The sequence below is a fragment of the Ochlerotatus camptorhynchus genome, unplaced genomic scaffold (assembly GCF_037179485.1).
Source record: "Ochlerotatus camptorhynchus isolate MF236.1 unplaced genomic scaffold, CSIRO-AGI_Acam_v1.1 ptg000036l, whole genome shotgun sequence".
NCBI classification, from domain to species: domain Eukaryota; kingdom Metazoa; phylum Arthropoda; class Insecta; order Diptera; family Culicidae; genus Ochlerotatus; species Ochlerotatus camptorhynchus.
The window spans coordinates 4,386,991-4,410,484 of record NW_027040527.1 but is presented as its reverse complement, the minus strand read 5'-3'; positions in this window follow the sequence as shown (position 1 = coordinate 4,410,484).

Genomic DNA, 23,494 nt, shown 5'->3' with positions numbered 1-23,494 from the left:
AGGCTTCGAAGGCCATCAACGCGATAGCTAGAATCATGCCGGTCCCAGCAGTAGCAAGAGGCGTCTTCTGGCCAGCGTGTCATCATCGATACTGAGATATGGAGGTCCAGCCTGGGTTCCAGCGCTGGAAACGAAGCAGAACCAAAGGAAACTGAGCAGTACGTTCCGGCTCATGGCCATGCGAGTCGTGAGTGCGTACAGAACCATCTCGTCGGAAGCAGTATGCGTTATCGCCGGTATGATCCCTATCGGCATCAACCTGGCGGAGGACAGCGAGTGCTACAGGCAGAGAGAAGCCGGAAGAGTGCGGAAAGTTGTGAAAGTGGAGTCATTGGCTAAGTGGCAACAGGAGTGGAACACGACGGAGAACGGTAGATGGACACATAGACTAATACCGATTCTTTCGACCTGGGTGAACAGAAAACACGGAGAAGTCAATTTCCACCTAACGCAGTTCCTGTCTGGCCACGGCTGCTTCAGGAAATACCTGCATCGGTTCGGACACGCAGCGTCACCCCTCTGTCCGGAGTGTGGCAACGTCGATGAAACGCCGGAGCCGGAGGTCTTAGACTGTCCAAGGTTCGAGGCAGTGCGAACGGAGATGCCCATCCTTAACGTGGAGAATGTCGTCGATGAAATGTGTCGAGAGGAGGACTCTTGGAATGCCGTCAGAAGGGTAGTCACGCAGATTATGTCAGAGCTGCAGCGTAAATGGAGAGAAGAGCAGCGATCTAGCAACGCCAGCTAGCGCTGAGAGTACGACAAGTGCATGAGCACAGCCACCCCCCCCCCCCCCCCCCCCCATGAACCATAAGAGATAAGAACATTGTGTCTTGAAGAAAGTGGCTTTGAATTGAATTTTCTACAACTGTTTAGAACACTGCTTTGGTCTATCTCAAATAATAGAAAAGTTTGTATATTTAATTCAACAACTTTATGGACCACCCTAATTAAACGAACATAAAAAGATTGAACAAAAAATATGAAGCAACTTTCCCTAAGAAACCATAAACCTAAAGCTGACGGTTTGAGCGCAAACATTTTTTTTCTTCCTAAATACGGCTTTCGGACTAGACCTGTGCGCCGCCGCGCCACGCCGCCGCCGCCGACGATTTTCATACGCCGCCGCCGCCGATGAAATTGAGCCGGCGCGCCGCCGCAGCAAAATCGTTCACGCCGCCGAATAAATTTATGTCACGCCGATGAAAAATCCGCAATACCTTTTCGGTAAAATGCATCTTGAACGCGTTGAAATTAGAACGCTCGTTCATGGCTACTAAAAATTGAGTGAAAAACCACTGAATTTCATTGAAATCGAATCTACTCAAAATTTAATAACATAGTCAGAACTAAACTTTGAGTGAAACGGCGAAAATAAGCAAATATTTCTTTTTTTTTTCTTTGGTTTGTTTTTCGTCGATCTTGTTTTCCGTGCTGAGCACCAATGCTACCGACGCCAGGGAGGCAACTCCCACACCTGGACCCTACCTATCGACCCATCAACTCATGAACCGGGGACCAACGGTTTTACTTCCCTTCCGAAGGAAGGCGTGATCAGAGATGTATGCCTCAGAACATCCCGGCGGCACCAACTGGGATTGAACCCAGGCCTGCTGGGGTGAGAGATAATCACGCTTACCACTACACCACCGGCGCCGCTGAGCAAATATTTCGTTTCTTTTCTTGTTTTCTTTAGGATAAATAAACTTAAAACTAAACAGCATTTGAATCAAGCATTTTATTTTAAATAAAACAGATTGCAAAACAATTACAATTCACACAATTACCACGCCGGCTGCAATTTGCACCATTTTCGAATGATTTCTTTCGAAATTTTCGAATTTTCTTCTACGACGGCAAACTTCGTATTTTTTAGGACTGAAAAATTTCATCACAGCTAAAATGCTAGTTTTATGAATTATGAAGATATGATATATTCTAATAATAATTTTTATATGTAAGATACAAGAAGAGGAGGTAAAGTTTGTGTATGTGACAAGAAACCTGTCAATTTCACTTCCAGAGTGTCGCAATTAGCTATTAGTTATAACGAAGAGTACTCACTCATGAAAATATTTCAATACAGTTAAAATAGCTAATTGTAACCCTCTGAATGTAAAATTGACAGGTTTTATGTGTCCTACACAAACTTTACCTCCTCTTCTTGCATCTTACATAAAAAATATTATTATAATATCTCATAGTTGCATAGTTTTGAAAAGTAGCGGCTTAGCTGTAATAAGATTTTTCAGGCATGCTCACAATTCCATTTTGTTTCTTTTTTAAATGAACAACTGGGCTGAAAACTCAAAATTGAGATCCAGCTTTATTTATTTATTTAAATATTGTTGCGTCAATGTTACTCATATTCAAAAATCCCAACTACTCATGCTTTGACGTTTAAAAAGAGGTTATGAAAATGAATACGTCTGACTCATGTTTGAGCAACCTCTTACAAGCCTGTATGATGCAGCGATTTAGCGTCATTTAGTTTTTTGACGTTTGTTCGCACTTTCTCTATCTAGCACACAGGGATGAATCCAAGGGGTAAGTCATTCAGCACATTGTGCCATAATTAGATTCGGCACAACTTGAGCACATCCATCGGCACACCTTTGGCACAATCTCGTAGGCATTTGATTGTTGTAAATAAAATGAAAGAACTGCTGGTGACTCAAGTTGTTCAAAACATTACGTGCTGTTTAGTTGTATATTCAGGAACATCCTCTAATGAGGAACTCAGACCAGCAGTTCACTTCTTGGTTCACTAATAGATTTAAATCCGAAATGCCGCTATACCGACTTATCCTTGCCATTTCAAACCAAAACATTTCAGGTGTCAGAAATAACGGGTTGCCGGGATAAGTATTTTACAAAAAATCGCAGCTTGCTCTATGACCGTCACAATCGGCACACCTGCGGCACACTTGTGGTACACTAAAAAAAGATGACCCAAGATTGGTGTGTGGAGTGACCTACCCCTTGGATAAATCATTATTTTGTCCTTCTGCTCGTAATTGTTCGAGATAGTGTTTTGGTGCGCTGATCAAACGTCAAATATCTCAGTTCACTGGTTTCGTCTCGATGAGCAAGAACGGCGAGATCTATAGGTGAGACAGAAGAAAAATAGCAGACTCTTTCTTTCTATCGATCCGACGAGAACACTGGATGAATGAAACAGTCGACTAAAGTTTCCTACTGCCTCACCTATAGATCCTGCACATCGGTCTCGTCTCAGTTACGCATTTTATTTTTGACGTTTTGTTTCTTATTCACGACAACATTCACGATGTCGAATTTGAATTTAAATAAAATGCCTTTGAATTTTCTGTCGATTGATACTTCGAGAGGAAAAAAACCTCGAAATGGAAAAAAATAATCAGACAAATATTAACCGATATCGAAGAATCTGGAGATTGGCTTGATATGGATGAGCAACACCCGTTATCTATTATAGAGGAGGAGCTATATGGTCAACTTGCGAGTTTGTGTGAAACGAATATCAATGTTCAATTTGACGGTGAATTTAAATAAGCCCCAACATTTAAAATAGTCAGCGTAACACGTTGGCATTAATTACTTAAGATGATGATAAGTCTCGAACTGAATAAAGCTGACGTGAATGCTTTATTGAACCGTCTTAATAAGCACGATCTCATATTCACAGCACATAAGTGGGTGCTAGTTGAAGACTTGTGAAACTTTCTTGAGCCGTTTAAAGTGAGTTTTTTTTTTAAAAGTCGTGGTTCTGAAACTATAATAATTATTGTAAACTATTGTTGCTATATTTCGAGCAAATAAGCCTACAAACAAGTTCCATCTGACTGACTGGTGACCATATAGGGTTTGAAAATCAATATCCAACCAGTGCATTGAAGATCAGATGTTTGTTTACTGATACACTAGACGATAGCTGAGAAAATAATGTTAGATTTTCACCTAGGGAACGGAATTCACTAATATCAATGCATTTAAAAAGCATCAGTGTTCTTCCAGTTAATCTTGACATTTTGAAATTGCATAATTTTGGCAGAAAATGTTCTTTAATTGAAAAATTGCCTCGATTAGCGGACAAGTTAAAAACGTGCCAGTTAAAAGTCGATCACGTAGCGAACGTCTAGTGTGAAAAGTTTCATTTTTGTTCCAATGTGATTTTATTCTAGTCTGTTGGTGGTGGTGAACATATTTAGTAAAATTTCGTTTTGGTCAAAAGATTATAGTAACCCGTTGGCTGTTGAAAATAATGTAACAGTTTACATTGCCATGCTCTTGCGATCTGAGATTGAAGCTTGTATCAGTGAAAAAAATGAGGACTTGCTTATCATCACACATATGAAGCTGGGGATGAAGGAGCAACTGAATCGAAAGTAACCGCGTAAATTCCGAAATCCGCAATCAACAATCTTAATTCATGACAATTACAGCATTTGCCAAAATAGAGTTTTGCAATAAACACTGGCTTACTGACGAAGAACGGATTTACATAAAGGTGAATAAGGAACTATTATCAACTATAGATACTATAGATTCCATAGATAAGTGGAGGCACAAAAAGTTGTTTTGGCAACCATGAAAAATAAATGATCTTACTGGCATTCGTAAAAAAAAGTTCATGCCATCATAGAGCTCTTTGTTGTGCAGTTTTGTTTTGTTTCGTGCGCAAAAGTTCAAAATGAAGTGCAAAGCAAATCTTTGCAACAATGAACCGAGGAACGGTTTGCTTTATCTTTCATTCTTCCGCTGTCCGCGAAATAAATTGAATGTGGAGTGTGGAAAGCGTTTTGTGCTCATAATATAACAATACTTCTCCCTCAAACAACACCATGATGACGTCATTCTCGTTTGGCTACACTAACTGACAGTTCGTTTGGCTAAATTATACTTTGCCTCCGCTTATCTATGGAATCTATAGTATCTATATTATAAACAACACGCTGAAATTTTTAATGTCTTACAGGCCAAGTTGTGCGGAATTCTACGTATATCCGAAAGACATTATCTTCAAATACATAAACAAAAAGTTTTATGACAACAATGCGCGTACATTCAAATATGTATCAGAGTAATAAAAGCACATCATTTATCGCTATCAACATATTAAAAACGTGTAATGCTCAATAAATGAAAAAAAAAATCCTAGGGTCCATTAAATTGTAACGTAATGCAACAGATTGCTTTTCAATACACTGAAGTCTTTTTTTGCACGGTCACAATTTTTGGTGTAAATACAGAAATTTTTAAAATATGCCTGTATGGATCATAGCATGCTATAATTACAAATGGCATCAAAATCCGATTTTTTAAAAACATTTAAGCATGTGAAAAATCAAAATCTCGTAGGTTTTTCTTTACACGGTTTTTTTACACGGTGCGTATCCCCCGTGTAAAAAAAGACCTGAGTGTACTATCCACCTCTACCTTTTCTTATACTTAATAAAAGGGTTGTAACACTTTGCCGTACGACTCCACCCCCTGCAATTTTAATAAGCACTTGACATACGTTGAGAATGTCTCAAAATTGAGAACGACTCAAAATTAAGTAAGAGTTGCTCATATTTGAGTACCGGTTACTCAAATTTGCGAAAACGTAGGTCACTCATAGAATGAGTCAATTTTCCGACGCTTTTCAGAGGAAAACTTCTCGGATATGAGGAAAACTGAATATGGTTTTAGTCTGTCCACTAGTGAACTTCTAATCTGTGTACAATTTTCTTAAATTTTCCCCATATTCAAGAAGTTTTCCGTGGGAAAGTGTCGCAAAATTTATTCACACTATGAGTGACCTACGTTTTAACGATATTGAGTAATCTGAAAATGTGTTGTACATGTGCGATTGGCTTGAAAAGTTTTTTTTTTTTTTTAAATCATTCAAAATAAACTCACGCCGACCCACGCCGCCACGCCGCCGCCGCCGAAAGCAAACGGCGTGACGCCGCCACGCCGCCGCCGCCGGCAGAAAATAACATATCACGCCGCCGCCGAAATTTTTTTGATCGGCGCACAGGTCTAGCGCCCAGTCGTCAAGCGGTGGCACGATGGCCTTTTTGAAGGTTTCCTCCTCGCCAAAAAAAAAAAAAAAACACACACACACACACACACACACACACACACACACACACACACACACACACACACACACACACACACACACACACACACACGCACCATGCATCTATCTCTAATGGATCATGAGTTATGATTTTTTTTAACAAGCAGGTTAGGGTGGCCCCTAAACAATCGGCATTCTTTAAATATCTTTTAATACATTCATTTCTCGTGAAATTTTTATGCTAGACACTTTAAGAACACTTTTATCTCTTTTATTTGAAAAGTTATGGCTAGTTTTTGCTGAAAAATATTACTTTTTTTTTAATTAAATTAAATACGTTAAACAGAAAAAGCTCTTGCAGTTTTTTTTTATCAAAAATGAAGAAAAAACGATGTTTCCAATGAAATTAAATGTTTGATAATCGGTTTGCTCAATTTTGAGATATTGACAATTAAAAAGAGCCAATTTTTTTTTGAAGAAAACAGATTTAACATTTTTATCAAAAAAGGTAGTTACCTAGTTGCTTGAGCAAAAATATGCGTCATCAAAAGTTCTAAATGTAATCAGAACAATGTTTTTACGAGAAATAAACGCATGAAAAGATATTCAAAGAAACCCGATTTCAGTGGCCACCCTAACCTGCCAGTTAAAAAAAATCATAACTCATGAACCATAAGAGATAAAAACATTGTGTCTTGAAGAAAGTGGCTTTGAATTGAATTTTCTACAACTGTTTAGAACACTGCTTTGGTCTATCTCAAATAATAAAAAAGTTTGTATTTTTAATTCACCAACTTTATGGACCACCCTAATTTAACGAACATAAAAAGATTGAACAAAAAATATGAAGCAACTTTTCCTAAGAAACCATAAACCTAAAACTGACGGTTTGAGCGCAAACATTTTTTTTCTTCCTAAATACGGCTTTCGGACCATTGTGCATTGGTTTTGGTTCTACTATACTCCTTTTTGTGATGTTTTGATTGTCAAGTTTTCTTCGTACCGCTAAAAAAACATCTATTTCTACTGTTTTTTTCCTATTTGCAACAATTTTAAGGTGTTGGCCAACTTTTGTTCTAAGGGGAACCACTGTGGGATGGTCACTCCGCCCGGTGTGCCAAAAACAAGCTTGGGCACACCTGGGCACAGTCATTGGCACTTGTTTGTTATTGATGTTGCCACAATATAATCAAATTATTTTCAAAACTCAACCGTGAATCTACCAAGTCTCGCCATGGATTCTCCTAAACCGAATTGTCAGCGCACATCCTGATGCCTGTCCGAAGAACTAGGTACATCATTTCGCGCTGGACTGCGTACATTCATTCAAACCACCCAGCCAGTGCAATCGCTTGAAGACCAACACTCTGTTATCAAAATCGTTACACCCGTGACGGCAGCCACGTCCACATTTCCTCCCAGACGAAGAACAGCTGACAGCGGTATCTTGAGCTGACGGAGGTTTCCGGTCACGGCTTCACGAACTAGCGATGCAGGACGATCAGCAGCAGCATTGACAGCAGCCGCAGCCGTGGAAGCTGCACCGCTAATTCGTGTAGCCGTAGCCGACGCTGGAAATCACGGTCCGGTCACGACAAGCGGTGCTTGAGTTTTAATCGGAAAGTCAACAATCAATCAAAAATCAACATTGTACAGCTTATAATGTTGCAGGAACGTCTTGACAAAATCTCAAATACTATAGTTCAACAAATTATTTTTACTCTCCTGCCTTTTTGCACTTACAACTAACACAATAAGAAATTATAATTGCATTTAAATGATCTTTATTTCTTGTGATTGTGTGGTTTACATGTATGAATTTGTTAAGTGACACAGATTCGTCTTTTCAACTTTGGTACATTTGAGATTTTAATTATTATTTACAGTTCCTAGTCCTATCAGGCCTATTTTAAAGTATGACCACCTTGGTGGGATTGGTTTGATTTGAATTGGAAAAAGGAGACTACTTATAACTACTATTTACAACTACAACTAACCTACAACTACTATATACACCTAACCTACTATATACAAATTGCTTATCAAAGCATGTTCTGATAAATTACATTTTTGTGCAAATTTAGTCTTAATTTCGTTAATTTTGGAATCTATTTTGGCAATGCCTGCCTCTTCATGTAAATTTGTTATTCTAGTGTCGAAAGGACGATCAAGAACCATCCTCAGCACTCTATTTTGTGCGACCTGAATTTTGTTCCTGTGAGTCTGTGCACATGATTCCCACACCGGAGCTGCGTAGAGGATCGCAGGTGCTACGATTTGTTTGTAGACGGCCAGTTTGTTCACCCTTGAGAGGCGGGATCTGCGGCAAATCAGCGGATACAGACTCCTAACCAAGGCGGAACACTTGACTACGGTTTTCTCCACATGCGAGCGGAATAGGAGCTTTTCGTCAAACAACATCCCGAGATAGGTTACTTCGGCGGACCACTCAACCCTTGTGCCATCCATGATTACAGTACAAGAGGGAGCCGGTTTTAGTTTGGGTGATTGCCGATGGAGGAACATGATTGTTTGTGTTTTGGAAGCATTGATTTTGATTTTCCACGTGGTGGCATAATCAGCAAAGGCGTTAAGGCATCGTTGAAGTTTGTTCGTTATTTCGCGAGGCATCCTTCCTTTGACGGCTATTGCGGTATCATCTGCGAACAGGAAAAACACGCAACCGTCTCCAAGGGGAGGAGTGTCGGAAGTGTAAATGCTGTAAAGCAAGGGTCCTAGCAGACTGCCTTGCGGGACTCCTGCTGGGATGGAAAACGTGTCTGAAAGACAACCATTCAACGATACCTTAAACGACCTTTGCTGGAGGTAGCTACGGGTGATTTTAACCAGATGTAATGGAAAGTTGAAGTTACAAAGCTTGTATACAAGCCCATTGTGCCAGACATTATCAAACGCTTTCTCAACGTCTAACAATGCCATGGCTGTGGACTTTGATACAGCTTTGTTACTTCGGATGTTATTCATCACCCGCACTAGCTGGTGATTGGTGGAGTGCCACTTTCTGAACCCAAACTGTTCCGGAAGGAGAATGTTATTTTCCTCGACAAACTTGAGCAAACAATTGAGAATGAGTTTCTCGAACAATTTGCTCAGCGCTGAAAGGAGGCTGATTGGTCTGTAGCTTGAAGCTAGCGTTGGGTCCTTCCCGGGTTTGCGGATAGGTATGATTTTCGCTGTCTTCCAGATACTTGGAAAGTAGTGCAGTTCCAAGCATCTGTTGAAGACAGCAGCCAGCAGAGAGTGAACCTTCATGCTGAGATTTTTCAACACTAGGTTGAATATTCTGTCAAACCCGGGGGCCTTCATGTTTTTGGTGCATTTCAGCGCCGAGCAAATCTGTTCCACTGTGATTCTATCCTCCGGAGGGATGGCACAAGGGGAGGAATCAAGGTTGAGTACGCATTGCTCAACCTGAACTTCGAGCGGACTTTGGATGTTGGAGCCAAGCAAGTGCGATTTGGCAATATGCTCACCAATCGCATTTGCTTTCTCCTGAGGGGTGATTATGAGCCGATCGTCATCATTTTCATCTTTTAGTGGCGGAATGGGTTTAGGGTGCGTCTTTAAGACCTTGGCAACTTTCCAGAATGGTCTGGAGCGGTCGTCCAGATTCTGGACAAGCCGCCCGAAACTTTCGTTCCGGAGTGAGACCATTCTGGAAGCAATCTCCTTGTTCAGATTGGCCATTTCACGTTTCCTCGCTAGATCTCCAGTCCTCTGAAACTGGCGTCTACGAACATTTCTCAGGCGAATTAAGAGTTGGGTGTGGGAATCAATGGCAATAAACTTACCCCTCACTGGAACTCGTCGGACGCACGCCTCGTCAGCCACGGTTATGGCTTGGTGGAGTACTTCCAACGCTCGGTCGATGTCCTCCACGGAGTCAAGCGGCGGGTTGTCGATGATGTGCCTGTCTACCACGCGTCCAAACTGGGCCCAGTTTACGCGATGGTAGTCCTTGCGCAGGCTTGGAGCAACAGCTACGTTGTATCCCAGTTCAGCCACCACCGGTTGATGGTCGGAGCTGAGTTCGTTTAAGGCTACCGGCTTGGACAAGCCGGTATTTGAAAGAAACAGGTCTAGCGTCGATGGGTTGCCTGCCGGTGAGATGAATGTTGGCTCGTCCGAGAACCAAACGGAGTACAGCCCATGCTGCGAATGGTCGAACAGCAGACGACCGTTCTGGTTCTGCTGGTAGTTCCACCATGCCTCATGACGAGCATTCAGATCTCCTCCAACAACGAAGCGGGAACCGGTACGGGTGATGGTGGACAGGTCCTTCTTAAATTTTGCCGCTAGTCCACTGCTGGCGGCACACTGTCGAGGGCAGTAGACGGCGATGAACTGGACGTATCCAGTCGACGACTCCACCTCCACACCAAGGGCCTCGATGATAGAGGTGCGGATATGGGACAGAGTGTGGTATTTTATTCCTTTCTTGACGACGACCGCAACACCACCCCCCCTGGAGCTGGTGCGATCAAGCCGGATAATGTTGTGGTCAGGCAACCAGAAGCTGTCGCCGGACTTTAGATGGGTCTCGGTTAGAAGGCCCACGTCGATGTTGTGCTTGCGGAGGAAGTCGGCAAGCTCAATCTCTTTTGCTCTTACAGAGCAAGCATTCCAGGTGACGATAGTTAGCGGTTTAGACGCCATACTGGATGATGAACTTACCGAGCACCTGGATCTGTTCGGGCTTATTGCGGCACTTACGAAGAGCACCGGACATGTTGACGAAAATTTCCATCAGTTCATCCGCTGAGAACAGATCGGGGTTGTTGTTTTGCGCTGTTGGTTGTCTCCAGAATCCAGGGGGGGATGGAGAGCTTTGGCCAGCAAAATCACCGGAAGCTTCTTGAGGGGGGGCGGGTTGCACCCGCGAATTCGCTTGCCTTTGCTGGGGAGCACGAAGAGGCGGAAAATCCTCCGTCCTGAATGCTGGGGTTTTGTCCTTCTTGCGTCCTGGTTGATTGTTGCTTGACGCCTGCTTTCGGATGCGTTTGAAGTCCTCGCGTTTGGAGCACAGTCTGTCGGAACCTTGATGTGCACCACCACAGTTAGCGCATTTTATCGCCACGGCTCCATCCGCAGGGCAGTTGGAAGTGGCGTGTTCTTGAGCGCAGTTGCTGCAGCGTGGCTTGATGTTGCAGTTGCGGGTACCGTGTCCAAAATTGAGGCACCTCATACACTGCGTTACGTCACGATGGCCGCCACGGTATGGCTCCCACCGTACGATGATGGAGCAGATTGATCGGATGGCTTGTAGCGCATTGAGCGTCACCGTCCCTTTCTGGAAGTGCACCAGGAAAAGACAATCCGGGTACGTCTTCACGTTTTCGTCTCTCCTTGTCATTCGGAAGACAGCGATTGGGGCAAGCTTGTACCGGTTGATTTCAGCTTCGACCATCTTGGGGTCGAAGTTTGGTAGACCCCTGATGACTACCTTGAAGGGCTTCTCACCGGGGATGTCGTGCGTGAAGAATTCCGCCTTGGTATCCTTCAGATATTTCACGGCCACTTCGTACTCCGCTTTTGTTCGGAGCATCACCTTGGTGCCGATCCTGCCGAGCTTAAACTCAGCTGCAACGCCCAGCGATGAAAGATCGCCAATCAGCGTGTTGAGTGGGACTTGCTTCACCACCAGTGGAGGAAGCTTCATTTTTGCTGCACTCGGGCTGGCAGCAGTTTCGTTGTCGACGGCGTCGCCGAAATAACCAATGACGCTGACATTCATCGCGGTGGCATCGTCCCGTCCACTCGCACCATCGGACTGGCCTTGATTTTTCTTCCTCTTCTTAGACCGTTTCACCGTGGCTGAGGTGGTATTCCCTACATCGGTGGGAAGAGTAGCGTACCTATTCGAAATAGGTACACTCAAGCTACCCTCACCGCTGTTCTTCTTCTCCGTTTTCTCTCGGAGCCTGCTCCGGGAGCGCTGTCTTCCCATCACACGAAGCAACCGACACTACTGACGACGCGATTAAACTGCGAATGTTTGGAACAAACTAGAAACTTTAGAACAACTCGACAGAGCGAGCAAAGACCGAACTGTACTGCTTGACGTACAAGCAGAGAATGAGAGAAGAAATTATAATTTCGAATCATTACATTAACTACACAGAAAAAGGAAAATTCTTTCTTTTCTCAGAAAAAAAAAAGCTTCCGCTGTTTCCAAGCTTACGTGTTTTCGATGTTCTCGTTGGTCCACGCGCCGTTCATCGTCTTGGAGGAGGAGAAGCACAGCTTCATAATGAACGGGATGATATCCGGCGGTCAAAAATTCGGTGCAAATCCGTTTCCTCCGCCGGCTCCCAGAAGGGCTGGTTTAGGATCATATTTGTGTAGCAGGTTTGAGCATACATGGTTCAATCGAGCAGACTTCAATTGGAGAAGGGCTTTCTTTGAATATGCGGTATCCAAATTATGGTAGACTTATACAAGTATCTACCAGTAAGGACCGCAGTAAAGAGAGTTTGACTGCTGATCGATGAAAAATTTGTTCGTGTATTCAGAATCATTTGGTTTATTTAGCATTTACCGTATGCGTGATAATGTTTGCCCCATTGAGCAATGCCAAAAAATTAAAAAAATCTCAAACATTTCGTTTTCGAGTTTTTTTATTTATTCAAAGGGGGATGTTTCTCAGAGTCTTAATGTTAATCATCGATTGTGTTTTCACTTGCTACAATTACGGCCTCCACACGCTTCCGGAATGCACGGCAGGTTCTAATAATATAGTCTGGATCCATTTCTCCCCACGTACGGGTCAATGTTTGTCTGAGGCTTGCTGTACTCGGGTGGCATTTAGAACAGGCCTTTGCCTTCATGACGCGCCATATTGAGTAATCCAGCGAATTAAGATCGGGGCTGGATGGCAGCCACATATCCTTCACCCAGAACGGAAGATGTTCCTGCAACCACTTCTGAGTGCGGTTCGAGGTGTGGCACGGAGCCCGATCTCGTTGAAATACAACATTTGGCTTCGGACCGTACTGTTCTTTGATCCACGGAAGAACCTACTTGCTTAAAATCCCGATGTAGACCTCCGTGTTGACCTTGTAGCCTTCTGAAATGAACACCGGGTCCATTTTTTGCCATCGGAAGCCACCAATCCAAACACCATAACGCTAGCAGGATGCTTGGTCAGATACACGTTCTTGTGCTCGTCAGTCACGTCTTTTACCGGAATAGAACTAATATACCGGTCGGTTCTGGAATTTTATACGGGATCGACGGTAAACATGCTCTCGTCGGTGAACAGGATTACCGGATTTTTTCTCTTAAGGAAGTTCAAGATTTTCTTGCATCGTTCGACTCGTAGCTCCTGGATGCGGTTGGTAATCATGTGAGTTTTTTTTTCGTGCCCTCGACTTCGCCCCGCAATCTTCCTTTACGATCTTCCATGCCGTAAAATCACTGATCCCGAGTTCCTTTGCAATTTTCCTTATTGAACGCACTGGATTCACCCGAATCTTCATTTTGATAGCAGCGATAACCCTCGGAACCCGAGCTGACCTCGGATGACCTGTGGCCTGTGTGCGGTCTAAATCCCTTTTGAAGATCTACCGGGACACTTCCACGGCGATTGAAATATCTTTTTGCGACATTTGCGCGTGGGACAAATCACGAATACGCTGCCACGTCGTCATGGTGCAACTGTCAAACTAAGTAAATCATTTTCTTTTATACACAGCTTACTACGGTATGAGCTAGGTTACGTGCAAGCAACGAAATCCAAAGCATTGTATGCACAGGTGAAACGGGAACCTTATTTGTGCATGCTCTTGCTTATCCTAGTTAATCTATGTGTAAGAATGAGACGACTGGAATGTCGATACCCAAAATATGCATCTTCATAAGGTCTGCACTTTTTGATGACTTGGTGGTCCTACCCGACTGCGCAACGTGAAACCTTTCGTTTGCACATCGGTCTAGGTCTCAAGCGGGGAGAGGAAAGTGGAAATGAAATAATTCTAACGCTGTAGCGCAATCGCCGCATATGGTTGCAATTGCATTCTGTGTAATTTGAACTGTGAACTATGCCCAGTTTGGAGTGAATGACTTTGTTTGTTTACGATTGGGTTATTGTCGTGGTTGTTTGTAGGGATGCACATGACAGTTGACTAATGATTGATGGTCGTTCTACGGGGTCGGCCTACCGCCGAAGATGGCACACAGCAAAAAAAATTTAATATCGATCAATGTATTTCAAGCTGATGTATGAAATAATGATGTAATAGCAAAAAGCAGATACAATATTACACCAATGGATGTAATTTTGTTCGCAAAATCGATGTACATCGTACAACGTTATATTACACAACCGATGGATTGACCTGGTTGCAGCAGTTTGGATGTAATATTCAACAACTTTTTTTCTGTGTAGGATCGTGTAGCAACGGAGCTCGTCCGTAGCAGGCATCCTTGAAGACGGCTGCATCCAATGTGTAGTCCCTACTGGAGTCCGTATCGTTTTTGTAAACATTGAAAAAACAAGAGCTGTTAAAATACCGGTTTGCCAAACAAGGTATTATTCAGTAGAGTGCACAGCAAAAAAATAATTTTGATATCACGTCAAAGTGGATGCACTACAATCATGTCGAAAATATGGTGTAATATTATTTGCTAAAAAGGACAAAATTATCATTAATACAATGCATGAACTGACATTACGCTGCTTTTACTGCATTTGTTTATTTGTGTGGTCATAAAAATTACATGAAATTTTCGACATGATTGTAGTGCATCCACTTTGATGTGATATCAAAATTATTTTTTTGCTGTGTGACCACCCCTTGGCATAAGTTTCATTAACCAGTGATTACAATCCATGCTGAAAACATCATTTATTCTACTTTCAATTTAGTTGAAAATGAAGACAACTCGAATAAATGGACCAACTACATGCATGAATTTTAATTGTTGACATACCAAAATTTTCTTACTCAAGGCAACCTCTGGGTATCGAAGTCAAAATGAAATTGATTATTTTGCTTTTGAGGATCGATTCTGATTTTGACAATTTTTGGTTGGATAATAAAGCGGTGAATATCAACAAACATTGATGAACTAACTTTTTTCATTTCGCTCGTACGTAACAGCGAAGATTTTCAAAACAAACGCAATTCATCTTCACTGCACAGAAAAAATCTGAATTTTAACTATGGCGTAAAACTCCCTTCGTTTAATTTTGACCTATACTTGGCATTAACAGCGAAATCGTTTACAAGCTTGGATACAATTTTGCGCTTAAATTTACACGAAATATATAGCGTAAATTTATGTCAAATCTAACGTTAATTATATGTGTACTATATCTCGCAGAAATTAACCTGAATCTTTCGAACGGTGTGGGTTGAAGCGTTTGATGGTAAATGATAAAAACATACACTGACCACAATATTTTCTAGAGTCTGCAAATTGTCTTGGAGCACAGATTACTAGATCTACATGATCAACCAGGGCTTGTCCTTAGCAATGATATAATCAAATTCATACAGCCTATGTGCATAAATCATCAATTAATAATTCTCAAGTTGATCTAGGACTTCCAAACCTTTCGAGAGTTCAGATTAATCGATCTACTAGATCAATCAAGACTGACACAATGTGCTGGCACAGCACTAGGCGCAGAGTTCTTTTTACGGTTCTTTTAGCAATCCGTTTATTTGAAAATGCTTTAAAGCTAAAATATAAATTTGTTTGAACTGATTAACTCTAATGATATTTATCGAATGTTTACTCACATTTACACACCACAGTAGTTATCATTAGTCAAATCTGATCCAGCATCCCTACGGTAGATTCTTCTATGCCGCTAACGGTCGTAACGTCTCCCGCAACACAATGTCTTCAGCAACGAAACAAGTCCTAACATGATTCATAGAGATTAGACACATAATTTACAATCCATTAGCATGTATATTAGATGTTTTAGGTTCTCTAAATCGTCCTGGATTTCATACCAAATAACTTCAAAATTGCGTAAAGATTGTACTCGAAAAAAATGCAACACTTTCTTTTGAGTATAACTTTTTATTGCATGGGTAAAAATTTATGAAATTTTGAGTAAAACTAGTTTAGAGTGTAATGTTTACAATCTCGTCACAATTTGTCAAGTGGTTATCGAGATGGCTTCCAAGCAAGAAGTGCTTCGACAAAAAATTGTGGGAGCGGTCGTAGAAAATCCAGGCCAGTCCCACAGGTGGATCGGGATACAGTTTGGAATCGACAATTCGACCGTGTCCCGTGCGGTACAATCGTTCAAGGAGACCCAGCGGCAAGTTGGCAGTGGACGAAATGCGGAGACAACCGACCCCATGAACACAAGGAAGGTGAGGAATTACTTCAAGCGCAATCCGAATCTTTCGATTCAGGACGTGGCCAAGAGGGCCGTCTAGTTTGTCCAGCAGATAATGAAGTGGGCTAGACTTCATGTCTTGAAGGTAAGGAAGGCGCCGAACTGAACCTATAAACAGAATACGGTGGCCAAATCCCGTGCCAAGAAGCTGTACCGTGAGTGGTTGGTGCAACCGAACCCGAGCAGGGGAAAATAACTAATGAATAGTGGAGGCGAACCAGCCCAAGGCTGAAAGCCTCCTTAATAAAGTTAAATAATAATAATAATAATAATAATACTAATGAATACCTAATTTTGATCTGATACCAACATTTGTTATTGACCTGCATGACATAAGAGGTAAAATAGCAAAGAAAAATACCAAAAAATTACATTCAGAATATTTTGTAAATACCAAAAATTGATATTTGGATACTAAAAGAATACCTGGGTGGTATTGTAGACAACTGTCCTTATCTTTTTGTTGGACATTTGTTTAGACCGTAGGCAATCACCAACCCGCGCCAACCACCCACCTCACCTCCTCAAAGTGTTTAAGTGGTTTATAAGCAGCCCCTAGATTAAATGTATGATCTTCTTTCTATGTATCGAAGCAAACTCACAAGATTAAAAACTGTAAACGGTTTTTAGCTGCATGTGACCAACGGTTGTTTATACGTCGTTTAAACTATTGTTAGACTATATCTAAGTGCTGAAAAAAATCATGTGCTTATTATTAATGTGTAAAATTTCGGTCGTTAATGGGTTAAATCTGTCCTTGTCTTTTCTTCTACCATTGAATATTTTACTGGCACGATCGTATCTCCTTCTACCCATCAAACCGCTCCAACTGCTCGACGGTACGTAAACGACACTCATAATAAATTCAATTTGAATAATATTCTTTTCGCGATGAAAAATCATCCCCATCCATCAACGGGAGAATTCAGTTTACCAGCACCATCGAACTCATGTAGAGCTTCTGCAATGGTTTTCACGCGTAAAGATCGCTCAATGATGACGATGATGATGATGATGATGATGATGCCCCTTCGGGAAAACTCGCGCGCCGCCAGCTTGGCAGCTAAAATACAAACCGAAGACGGGACCGGTGGTGGTGACAGTGGACATGACCTCCTCGAGAGCAATAAAATATGAAAACGAAAAACTTGTTGACATCAATTTTCCCCAATGTCGCACCCCTGTCAGGCATCAAGCTCCGACGCCTCCATTACCGCTGCGAGGTATTATTCTACCACGGAAAGTTAGTGGTTGTCGTTTTTTGTTTCATTTCATATGTGGAAACGGTATTTGTTCAGAAGTTGTACAAAGCTATTTTTTTTCGTAATTCGGTGTTGCTTCCTCCAATTGACTTTAAACATTTTGGATTCAAGTATCGCACAGGTTAATGTATCCCAGTAAGCCCTTTATTTTATCTCACATTCGCAACTCATTGGCCGCTCGTAATCAAATTAACCAGTATATCAATAAATATCAGCAGCAAAAGCAGTAGCATCCACCTCATCGCCTCGCTAGGAATTATGAAATACACTCCGGGAATGACATTAATTGAACGTGATTGCTTTTCCTCCGAACGGTGCCGGCAACCCACTTTCCCTTCGATTGACCAATCGTTACATCATAATTAAAATTTCATGAATGCATAATCATAATAATGTCAGTTCGGGATGTGCTAGCCCCACCAAACCCACAGCGAGCAAAACCCAACGCACCGTGCGCTCCATTTGGCTACAACAACATTTAATTTCATTGATGGGATATATGATAATTAATAACGTTACCCGGAAAGAAGCAAACCGAATAAAGTACGCTCTACACAAAATGCGTGTGAACTCAGAAACAAAGCAAAAAATAACACAGATAACGAAGTGCAAACAGTCTTCCTGCAACCACCCACACGCCGACGCCCCGACTCGCAAACAATTTATGCACGGATTACGCTGGGAAATGACTTCCGGTTGGCCACACAAATGCTACCGATCCCCCTTCTCCGCTTTGGCTGAGTGGCACCCAAACATATCAAAATATTAAAAAAATATATACCTACCAACATTGGCATAGCGATTAATTTTTTGCTTTTCCCAGTCACCACGTGGATAGCAGGACCTTTTATTTTATTAATGCTGCGTCCACTGCCGAAATGAACGCGTCCCCGGCGATGCACATTCTTTATTCACCAATCCGATGAGATTGGTTCTCTCAGCTGGCCTCTCAGTCAGTTCCACTTTAATTAATGGAATACAAACAATCTGTCAGCTCTGTTGCTGTGAGGTTGATTATTATCATTTTTCATTGGCTCGTTTGAATTATTGATAATTCTTGTTTCGTATTAACGCACAATTGGCACTGAAAGGATTGGTTATGGTAATGTATGCTATGGGCTAGGGGAGAGTGGGGATTTGACTTGGTCCACCCAGGTTGATTCCATGATGATGCGTGGAGCATTGAATGTATTCTGCTATAACTATTGGTGAATACACTTTTGCTTATAGAAATTAATAAATGATCCACAAGAAGTTTGAAAACGCTCCTTAAAAACACTAAAATAATCCACAACACCCCGCAAAAATCCCTAATATAGTGTTAAGGATCCATACATAATATCTTCCTTCAACTAACCTACTTCAGTAGCTAGTTCACTACAAAACACTAAAATTTAATTAAACGATAGGCATAGTAACAAATTTAGGCAATTAACTTAATTTAGCTGTAAAACGTCTTCAAGATGGTTTGGATAAACTCACAGTTCCGTTGAACCAAACCTTACGTCTGTCATTTCTGACACCGACCGTTAGCGTAGTTCTCCGAATCTTCCACAGGGTTTTCGCTAACAGTCATGATCCATAAATTAGACTATATTATTCACGTTTTGGACACTATATTATTAATTTTGATCCATAAACCTCTACCTTAGATACACGGGCAGGACAGTAAATCTAAGTAGATATGCAGTGGAGCAAATTTTCAAGGTTTATGGAACCAAATTTAAGGAATAGTGTCCTTAACATGAATAATATACGTCTTATTTATGGATCATGCTTATATTTTTAAGTGCGCAAACTTGATTTTTTATGGATCATTTTCTTTAGTTTATGGTTCATTGCTGAATGTGTTCTGAATCATTTGCAATATGTGTATGGGCTATTCTTACAATTTCAATGCTAATTATTAAAAAAATTAGCGGTACATTTTTACAATTGTGTTGCTAAATTTCACATAAAATATTGATAATATTGATATTTTTATGGATCATCCACATCCGATGTTTTATGGATCATTTGGATGTTTTAATGGAACATTTTTCAATATTTTATGGATCGTTTTATCAATTCTAAAGGTGCATACTTCGGGCTGCTCATTGAAAGATGAAGAATAAGAAAAAGAATGAGAATAATAATAATAATAAGAAGAAGAATAATAATAAGAAGAAGAAGAATAATAAGAAGAAGAAGGAAAAGATATCATGCATATGTTTTTTAAAATTTCTGATCAAAATATGACCACCTTCTTTAAGGGGGTAGTACACTTTGAACGTCCAAAAAGTAAGGCATTTTCGTTAATTTTTTTAAGCAATAAAACACTCAGGGAGAGCAAATATGTTATAACCCATTTATTAGTCATCCTTCGAACTACAATTTGTATTTTATTGAACTCGATTGGCGTCTCCCCGTGGCCGATGCACCAGGTCGCGCGGGCGTCCTCGCGTGGAAGTCGGAAAACGGCGTGGGAAAATACTCCTTTCCATGTGATCCTGGAACATAAATCTAACAAAAATCCTGATTAGTAATGAAATTTGGGTTAGAAATACGTAAGGGAAATGACGGCTTCGGCATGTCAGACTATTTTCGGCAACCCAAATTGAAACACTATTTTCACTGGATTTTCTTACGAAAACACTTCGCTGAATGCATGCAAACGATTCTTTATGCTTTCAGCTTCAATTTGACTATACTTTTACCACTGAAAAAAAGCAATCTAGCAAGGTTTTCTTGAAACGCAACACACGCACTACAAATTGTAGCTGATTTCGAGTTGCCGATAATAGAACAGCAGATTTACATGCAGTTCAAATGGAACGGTTGCCGAAGAAAAACTGGTTGCCGACAATACTCGCTCTCACTAGAGAAGATTGGAGCTTTGTAAAAGCGTTTCAAAACAGTTTTTGACAATTCTTTCGACTGAAATTGTTAGAGCAGCTGACAGCAAAAGATTGTAAACAAACCAATACTTCATATGTGTGCGTTCCTTAGAGAAAAGGGCTATAGAAAGAAGGTCGCTGCTTAGGTTGCCAAGAATACGTTAATTCCCCTATTCAGATTTTTTTTTAATTAATTTTTTCAAAAGTTGTGGCCTTAGGAAAAAAATTCCATTTTTTCACCCTAAAAATGCTTACAAAATCGTGGATTAAAAATCCAGTTTTGATAAAATCGAAAATGTGGATACGTATTTCTAAGCAGAATTTAATTCTGAACAAAAAAAACCTAGGCGATATCCAAATTTAATCATAACTGGTTAGAGTTATTTCCCACGCCAGTTTGAAAAATCCCGTTTCGAGATAAACGCGTTTAAAGATAAAATTGCTCTCTCAGCGCGCCGGTACATGTTTTAGGAAATCACTTCGTAAAGCGGTAAGGAATATTCTGGCGGACTTGAAGTCTTTTCTAAATTAAAGTATTCATCCCAAGGAACATTTTAAGCCAAAAAAAAATGCATTTTTTTTTGAAAAATCAAAGTGTACTCCCTCCTTAAGCGCTGGAATAGGGTATTGAAATTTTCAAAACTTTGATCCCACCAGATAAATTTCATGACAGGATCACGTGTTCTTTGATACTGCCGCCTACGGGCATGTTTTTAGACGGATCAAGAGCTGAAGATCATCGTCTATTATAATTGAATCGAATTTAACCTCGCATTTTGATACTGAGGCAGCTCTTGCTTCAACTATAGAAGTAGTCAGAGATTCAAGAGCATAATTAATTTCATCTTTGGTTTGCAAAGGAATATTTAGATCAAAGTTATATTCCATAAATGTTTGACATTGCTCCAATAAGCTCTCTAGTATTTGAAAGTAGAGCTGTTGGGATTTGATATTATTTCTTAGGATATTTCAAAAGTTACTGGAAGGTGATCAGAACCGAAGTCAGTCAAATAAACTTCAAAGTTAACATGAATCAGTTAAGACCAAATCAATATTTGTGGGATTTATTACTGAAGAAACGCATGTGGGGCTATTTGGATAGTGTAATAACCTGCAGAACAATCATCAAACTGAATATTACCATTGGAATTTCTTTGAGCATTATTCCATTAGCGGTGTTTCACATTCAAATCATCAATAAAGAATAAATTAGACCTATGACGAGTTTCTAAAGGTCACCCTTGAGAAAATTCTTTTGTTTGCCTTCGCATTGGAATGGCAAATACGCAGCTATATACGTAAGTTGTCTTCAGTTTGTTTCAACAGAAACTCCCAACGTTTCAAAAAATTTGGTTTCAAATGAAGAAAGAATGTGGTGTTTGATACGACTATGAACAATGAATGCCGATAAATGAAAAAAAAATTGCGTCCTTTTTAACCTTATGGTCAGGTTTAAGGAACGTTTCAGTTATAACGGCAATATGCACGTTATGAACCCTGAAAAAGTTAAATAGCTCGTTTTCATTATCATTAAGAGATCGAGCATTCCAATTCAAAATATGTAATGATTTAAAATCATTAATGAATTTCAAAGTCATGACGATATTGTTCGTAATTTTTTCCCCAGTTGGAATAGCATCAAACATGGGGTTAGGTTTAAGCATACCAGTAATCATGTCAGTTAATGATTTCTGTAAAAATTCCATTTTAGGAGCAGTAATGCTTCCTAAGTCAAAATTGTCAAAATTTCCGTTAGAATTGTGTTGGCTAGAATTTTGATTACTACTAGCTGCAATAGCATCAAAGGTAGCTCCTTTTACTTGCTGAACATTGTTAGCAATAGGAAAAGATGAAAAATTGGTAGCAAGTAAGCTGCTTTTACCTACGGGTACGAATGTAGAATGTGTTCTTCGCTTACCGTTGTTAACAGCAGAGAAATAAGTACCTGGTTGGAAACCTGGAGCGTCTTCAACCTGTCACTTAGTACGAGATGTAGGATCGCTTTGAGAGTCTTACATTTCCAATAAAAGGATCTGTGGTTTTACCACAGTTTTAACATTTAAATTCCTAAGGATCTTCTTTAACAGTACAGTTGTTGCTTGCGTGGGAGGAATCACCTTAATTCATGCATTCAGCTGGCAATTTTTTGTTCCATGACCCCATTCCTGGCACTTAAGGCACTGGATGAGGTTTTTGAAATTTCCTCTTGTCTTCATGAAGGGTTTTCACTTCATTCGTACATGGAACATAAGGCTAGCTTTTTCGAAAGCCTTAGGTTGTTCAGTTCACTAGACTTGAAGTGAACAAATCATTATAAATCCCGTTGCGCGATTCACCAGAACGGATTTCATGTTCATTTTGATTACTTGGACTGGCTCAACTCCAAGTAAATTTATTAATTCATCTTTGATCTGTTCATCAGTTTTGGTGTCGTAAGTAAAAAAAATGGTGCTGCTTCGCAGTAAGATACTTAAGAAGACGTTTGAATCCGCCCAAGGTTTCAGCCAATACACGCCTCAATTTTAAGTGAAAACTTAAATTGAACGAAGTTTAAAAGTTCCTTACGAAAAGCATGAAAATCTAAAGTGTTTTCAACGATAGTCGGAACCTTTTCCTTCATGGCATTAAGCCGGAAATGTTTAATGGAATTTAGCCTGGATGATGGATCATTCTCATCATCCGTTAGCATAGCAAATTGATTGCTCAATTGAATTTCATCAGAAGGGGAATCAAGAGATTGCCCTTTTCTTTTGTGTTTAGGTGCCATAGCGGTAGAAGAAAGTTACTCCAAATCGACTTCGAAGGATCGAACCGGAATTTTCCAAATCGATAGTTAAGCAGGATTACCACGGGTAGGATCCAAACAAGGATCGAAGAGGAATAAGAATCGAACATTGTGCAGGTAATATTTTGCACTGAGAAGTGC